Source organism: Oncorhynchus clarkii, unplaced genomic scaffold (genome assembly GCF_045791955.1).
Source record: "Oncorhynchus clarkii lewisi isolate Uvic-CL-2024 unplaced genomic scaffold, UVic_Ocla_1.0 unplaced_contig_8727_pilon_pilon, whole genome shotgun sequence".
In the NCBI taxonomy this organism is placed as follows: domain Eukaryota; kingdom Metazoa; phylum Chordata; class Actinopteri; order Salmoniformes; family Salmonidae; genus Oncorhynchus; species Oncorhynchus clarkii.
Genome location: NW_027261046.1, coordinates 11,905 through 19,683, shown reverse-complemented (window position 1 = coordinate 19,683; position 7,779 = coordinate 11,905).

Sequence of the window (7,779 nt, the reverse complement as noted above, 5' to 3'; positions counted from 1 at the left end):
CTCCATCCCAGACTCAAACAGCCTGGTCTCATCGTGGTTAAAGAGGATGTTACCGGGCCGACCAGAACTCCATCCCAGACTCAAACAGCCTGGTCTCATCGTGGTTAAAGAGGATGTTACCGGGCCGACCAGAACTCCATCAGCCTGGTCTCACCGTGGTTAAAGAGGATGTTACCGAGCCGACCAGAACTCCATCAGCATGGTCTCATCATGGTTAAAGAGGATGTTACCGGGCCGACCAGAACTCCATCAGCCTGGTCTCATCATGGTTAAAGAGGATGTTACCGGGCCGACCAGAACTCCATCCCAGACTCAAACAGCCTGGTCTCATCATGGTTAAAGAGGATGTTACCGGGCCGACCAGAACTCCATCAGCCTGGTCTCATCATGGTTAAAGAGGATGTTACCGGGCCGACCAGAACTCCATCCCAGACTCAAACAGCCTGGTCTCATCGTGGTTAAAGAGGATGTTACCGGGCCGACCAGAACTCCATCCCAGACTCAAACAGCCTGGTCTCATCGTGGTTAAAGAGGATGTTACCGGGCCGACCAGAACTCCATCAGCCTGGTCTCATCATGGTTAAAGAGGATGTTACCGGGCCGACCAGAACTCCATCAGCCTGGTCTCATCATGGTTAAAGAGGATGTTACCGGGCCGACCAGAACTCGATCCCAGACTAAAACAGCCTGGTCTCATCGTGGTTAAAGAGGATGTTACCGGGCCGACCAGAACTCCATCAGCCTGGTCTCATCATGGTTAAAGAGGATGTTACCGGGCCGACCAGAACTCCATCAGCCTGGTCTCATCGTGGTTAAAGAGGATGTTACCGGGCCGACCAGAACTCCATCCCAGACTCAAACAGCGTGGTCTCATCATGGTTAAAGAGGATGTTACCGGGCCGACCAGAACTCCATCAGCCTGGTCTCACCGTGGTTAAAGAGGATGTTACCGGGCCGACCAGAACTCCATCCCAGACTCAAACAGCCTGGTCTCATCGTGGTTAAAGAGGATGTTACCGGGCCGACCAGAACTCCATCAGCCTGGTCTCACCGTGGTTAAAGAGGATGTTACCGGGCCGACCAGAACTCCATCAGCCTGGTCTCACCGTGGTTAAAGAGGATGTTACCGGGCCGACCAGAACTCCATCAGCCTGGTCTCATCATGGTTAAAGAGGATGTTACCGGGCCGACCAGAACTCCATCAGCATGGTCTCACCGTGGTTAAAGAGGATGTTACCGGGCCGACCAGAACTCCATCAGCATGGTCTCATCATGGTTAAAGAGGATGTTACCGGGCCGACCAGAACTCCATCCCAGACTCAAACAGCCTGGTCTCATCATGGTTAAAGAGGATGTTACCGGGCCGACCAGAACTCCATCAGCCTGGTCTCATCATGGTTAAAGAGGATGTTACCGGGCCGACCAGAACTCCATCAGCCTGGTCTCATCATGGTTAAAGAGGATGTTACCGGGCCGACCAGAACTCGATCCCAGACTCAAACAGCCTGGTCTCATCGTGGTTAAAGAGGATGTTACCGGGCCGACCAGAACTCCATCAGCCTGGTCTCATCATGGTTAAAGAGGATGTTACCGGGCCGACCAGAACTCCATCAGCCTGGTCTCATCGTGGTTAAAGAGGATGTTACCGGGCCGACCAGAACTCCATCCCAGACTCAAACAGCGTGGTCTCATCATGGTTAAAGAGGATGTTACCGGGCCGACCAGAACTCCATCAGCCTGGTCTCACCGTGGTTAAAGAGGATGTTACCGGGCCGACCAGAACTCCATCAGCCTGGTCTCATCATGGTTAAAGAGGATGTTACCGGGCCGACCAGAACTCCATCAGCCTGGTCTCATCATGGTTAAAGAGGATGTTACCGGGCCGACCAGAACTCCATCCCAGACTCAAACAGCCTGGTCTCATCGTGGTTAAAGAGGATGTTACCGGGCCGACCAGAACTCCATCCCAGACTCAAACAGCCTGGTCTCATCGTGGTTAAAGAGGATGTTACCGGGCCGACCAGAACTCCATCAGCCTGGTCTCACCGTGGTTAAAGAGGATGTTACCGAGCCGACCAGAACTCCATCAGCATGGTCTCATCATGGTTAAAGAGGATGTTACCGGGCCGACCAGAACTCCATCCCAGACTCAAACAGCCTGGTCTCATCATGGTTAAAGTGGATGTTACCGGGCCGACCAGAACTCCATCAGCCTGGTCTCATGGTTAAAGAGGATGTTACCGGGCCGACCAGAACTCCATCCCAGAATCAAACAGCCTGGTCTCATCATGGTTAAAGAGGATGTTACCGGGCTGACCAGAACTCCATCCCAGACTCAAACAGCCTGGTCTCATCGTGGTTAAAGAGGATGTTACCGGGCCGACCAGAACTCCATCAGCGTGGTCTCATCATGGTTAAAGAGGATGTTACCGGGCCGACCAGAACTCCATCCCAGACTCAAACAGCCTGGTCTCATCATGGTTAAAGAGGATGTTACCGGGCCGACCAGAACTCCATCAGCCTGGTCTCATCATGGTTAAAGAGGATGTTACCGGGCCGACCAGAACTCCATCCCAGACTCAAACAGCCTGGTCTCATCGTGGTTAAAGAGGATGTTACCGGGCCGACCAGAACTCCATCCCAGACTCAAACAGCCTGGTCTCATCGTGGTTAAAGAGGAGGTTTACCGGGCCGACCAGAACTCCATCAGCCTGGTCTCACCGTGGTTAAAGAGGATGTTACCGAGCCGACCAGAACTCCATCAGCATGGTCTCATCATGGTTAAAGAGGATGTTACCGGGCCGACCAGAACTCCATCAGCCTGGTCTCATCATGGTTAAAGAGGATGTTACCGGGCCGACCAGAACTCCATCCCAGACTCAAACAGCCTGGTCTCATCATGGTTAAAGTGGATGTTACCGGGCCGACCAGAACTCCATCAGCCTGGTCTCATGGTTAAAGAGGATGTTACCGGGCCGACCAGAACTCCATCCCAGACTCAAACAGCCTGGTCTCATCATGGTTAAAGAGGATGTTACCGGGCTGAGCAGAACTCCATCCCAGACTCAAACAGCCTGGTCTCATCGTGGTTAAAGAGGATGTTACCAGGCCGACCAGAACTCCATCAGCGTGGTCTCATCATGGTTAAAGAGGATGTTACCGGGCCGACCAGAACTCCATCCCAGACTCAAACAGCCTGGTCTCATCATGGTTAAAGAGGATGTTACCGGGCCGAACAGAACTCCATCAGCCTGGTCTCATCATGGTTAAAGAGGATGTTACCGGGCCGACCAGAACTCCATCCCAGACTCAAACAGCCTGGTCTCATCGTGGTTAAAGAGGATGTTACCGGGCCGACCAGAACTCCATCCCAGACTCAAACAGCCTGGTCTCATCGTGGTTAAAGAGGATGTTACCGGGCCGACCAGAACTCCATCAGCCTGGTCTCACCGTGGTTAAAGAGGATGTTACCGAGCCGACCAGAACTCCATCAGCATGGTCTCATCATGGTTAAAGAGGATGTTACCGGGCCGACCAGAACTCCATCAGCCTGGTCTCATCATGGTTAAAGAGGATGTTACCGGGCCGACCAGAACTCCATCCCAGACTCAAACAGCCTGGTCTCATCATGGTTAAAGAGGATGTTACCGGGCCGACCAGAACTCCATCAGCCTGGTCTCATCATGGTTAAAGAGGATGTTACCGGGCCGACCAGAACTCCATCCCAGACTCAAACAGCCTGGTCTCATCGTGGTTAAAGAGGATGTTACCGGGCCGACCAGAACTCCATCCCAGACTCAAACAGCCTGGTCTCATCGTGGTTAAAGAGGATGTTACCGGGCCGACCAGAACTCCATCAGCCTGGTCTCATCATGGTTAAAGAGGATGTTACCGGGCCGACCAGAACTCCATCAGCCTGGTCTCATCATGGTTAAAGAGGATGTTACCGGGCCGACCAGAACTCGATCCCAGACTAAAACAGCCTGGTCTCATCGTGGTTAAAGAGGATGTTACCGGGCCGACCAGAACTCCATCAGCCTGGTCTCATCATGGTTAAAGAGGATGTTACCGGGCCGACCAGAACTCCATCAGCCTGGTCTCATCGTGGTTAAAGAGGATGTTACCGGGCCGACCAGAACTCCATCCCAGACTCAAACAGCGTGGTCTCATCATGGTTAAAGAGGATGTTACCGGGCCGACCAGAACTCCATCAGCCTGGTCTCACCGTGGTTAAAGAGGATGTTACCGGGCCGACCAGAACTCCATCCCAGACTCAAACAGCCTGGTCTCATCGTGGTTAAAGAGGATGTTACCGGGCCGACCAGAACTCCATCAGCCTGGTCTCACCGTGGTTAAAGAGGATGTTACCGGGCCGACCAGAACTCCATCAGCCTGGTCTCACCGTGGTTAAAGAGGATGTTACCGGGCCGACCAGAACTCCATCAGCCTGGTCTCATCATGGTTAAAGAGGATGTTACCGGGCCGACCAGAACTCCATCAGCATGGTCTCACCGTGGTTAAAGAGGATGTTACCGGGCCGACCAGAACTCCATCAGCATGGTCTCATCATGGTTAAAGAGGATGTTACCGGGCCGACCAGAACTCCATCCCAGACTCAAACAGCCTGGTCTCATCATGGTTAAAGAGGATGTTACCGGGCCGACCAGAACTCCATCAGCCTGGTCTCATCATGGTTAAAGAGGATGTTACCGGGCCGACCAGAACTCCATCAGCCTGGTCTCATCATGGTTAAAGAGGATGTTACCGGGCCGACCAGAACTCGATCCCAGACTCAAACAGCCTGGTCTCATCGTGGTTAAAGAGGATGTTACCGGGCCGACCAGAACTCCATCAGCCTGGTCTCATCATGGTTAAAGAGGATGTTACCGGGCCGACCAGAACTCCATCAGCCTGGTCTCATCGTGGTTAAAGAGGATGTTACCGGGCCGACCAGAACTCCATCCCAGACTCAAACAGCGTGGTCTCATCATGGTTAAAGAGGATGTTACCGGGCCGACCAGAACTCCATCAGCCTGGTCTCACCGTGGTTAAAGAGGATGTTACCGGGCCGACCAGAACTCCATCAGCCTGGTCTCATCATGGTTAAAGAGGATGTTACCGGGCCGACCAGAACTCCATCCCAGACTCAAACAGCCTGGTCTCATCGTGGTTAAAGAGGATGTTACCGGGCCGACCAGAACTCCATCAGCCTGGTCTCACCGTGGTTAAAGAGGATGTTACCGGGCCGACCAGAACTCCATCAGCCTGGTCTCATCATGGTTAAAGAGGATGTTACCGGGCCGACCAGAACTCCATCCCAGACTCAAACAGCCTGGTCTCATCGTGGTTAAAGAGGATGTTACCGGGCCGACCAGAACTCCATCAGCCTGGTCTCATCTTGGTTAAAGAGGATGTTACCGGGCCGACCAGAACTCCATCCCAGACTCAAACAGCCTGGTCTCATCATGGTTAAAGAGGATGTTACCGGGCCGACCAGAACTCCATCCCAGACTCCATCAGCCTGGTCTAATCGTGGTTAAAGAGGATGTTACCGGGCCGACCAGAACTCCATCCCATACTCAAACAACCTGGTCTCATCATGGTTAAAGAGGATGTTACCGGGCCGACCAGAACTCCATCCCAGACTCAAACAGCCTGGTCTCATCATGGTTAAAGAGGATGTTACCGGGCCGACCAGAATTCCATCAGCCTGGTCTCATCATGGTTAAAGAGGATGTTACCGGGCCGACCAGAACTCCATCAGCCTGGTCTCATCATGGTTAAAGAGGATGTTACCGGGCCGACCAGAACTCCATCAGCCTGGTCTCATCATGGTTAAAGAGGATGTTACCGGGCCGACCAGAACTCCATCAGCCTGGTCTCACCGTGGTTAAAGAGGATGTTACCGGGCTGACCAGAACTCCATCCCAGACTCAAACAGCCTGGTCTCATCGTGGTTAAAGAGGATGTTACCGGGCCGACCAGAACTCCATCAGCCTGGTCTCATCATGGTTAAAGAGGATGTTACCGGGCCGACCAGAACTCCATCAGCCTGGTCTCATCATGGTTAAAGAGGATGTTACCGGGCCGACCAGAACTCCATCAGCCTGGTCTCACCGTGGTTAAAGAGGATGTTACCGGGCTGACCAGAACTCCATCCCAGACTCAAACAGCCTGGTCTCATCGTGGTTAAAGAGGATGTTACCGGGCCGACCAGAACTCCATCAGCCTGGTCTCACCGTGGTTAAAGAGGATGTTACCGGGCCGACCAGAACTCCATCAGCCTGGTCTCATCATGGTTAAAGAGGATGTTACCGGGCCGACCAGAACTCCATCCCAGACTCAAACAGCCTGGTCTCATCGTGGTTAAAGAGGATGTTACCGGGCCGACCAGAACTCCATCTGCCTGGTCTCATCATGGTTAAAGAGGATGTTACCGGGCCGACCAGAACTCCATCCCAGACTCAAACAGCCTGGTCTCATCGTGGTTAAAGAGGATGTTACCGGGCCGACCAGAACTCCATCAGCCTGGTCTCATCATGGTTAAAGAGGATGTTACCGGGCCGACCAGAACTCCATCAGCCTGGTCTCATCATGGTTAAAGAGGATGTTACTGGGCTGACCAGAACTCCATCCTAGACTCAAACAGCGTGGTCTCATCATGGTTAAAGAGGATGTTACCGGGCCGACCAGAACTCCATCCCAGACTCAAACAGCCTGGTCTCATCGTGGTTAAAGAGGATGTTACCGGGCCGACCAGAACTCCATCCCAGACTCAAACAGCATGGTCTCATCGTGGTTAAAGAGGATGTTACCGGGCCGACCAGAACTCCATCAGCCTGGTCTCATCATGGTTAAAGAGGATGTTACCGGGCCGACCAGAACTCCATCCCAGACTCAAACAGCACTTAAACTAAAAGGGCATTTTCATCATTTTTACACTTCACACTATTATTCCAACCTCATAGTGTGGACATCAACACTGAGTGTACAAAACATTAGGAACACCTTCCTCCCTTTTGTCCTCAGAACAGCCTCACTTTGTCGGGGCATGGACTCTACAAGGTGTTGAAAGCCTTCCACAGGGACTCTACAAAGTGTTGAAAGCCTTCCACAGGGACTCTACAAGGTGTTGAAAGCCTTCCACAGGGACTCTACAAGGTGTTGAAAGCCTTCCACAGGGACTCTACAAGGTGTTGAAAGCCTTCCACAGGGACTCTACAAGGTGTTGAAAGCCTTCCACAGGGACTCTACAAGGTGTTGAAAGCCTTCCACAGGGACTCTACAAGGTGTTGAAAGCCTTCCACAGGGACTCTACAAGGTGTTGAAAGCCTTCCACAGGGACTCTACAAGGTGTTGAAAGCCTTCCACAGGGTCTCTACAAGGTGTTGAAAGCCTTCCACAGGGTCTCTACAAGGTGTTGAAAGCCTTCCACAGGGACTCTACAAGGTGTTGAAAGCCTTCCACAGGGACTCTACAAGGTGTTGAAAGCCTTCCACAGGGACTCTACAAAGTGTTGAAAGCCTTCCACAGGGACTCTACAAGGTGTTGAAAGCCTTCCACAGGGACTCTACAAGGTGTTGAAAACCTTCCACAGGGTCTCTACAAGGTGTTGAAAGCCTTCCACAGGGACTCTACAAGGTGTTGAAAGCCTTCCACTGGGTCTCTACAAGGTGTTGAAAGCCTTCCACAGGGACTCTACAAGGTGTTGAAAGCCTTCCACAGGGTCTCTACAAGGTGTTGAAATCCTTCCACAGGGTCTCTACAAGGTGTTGAAAT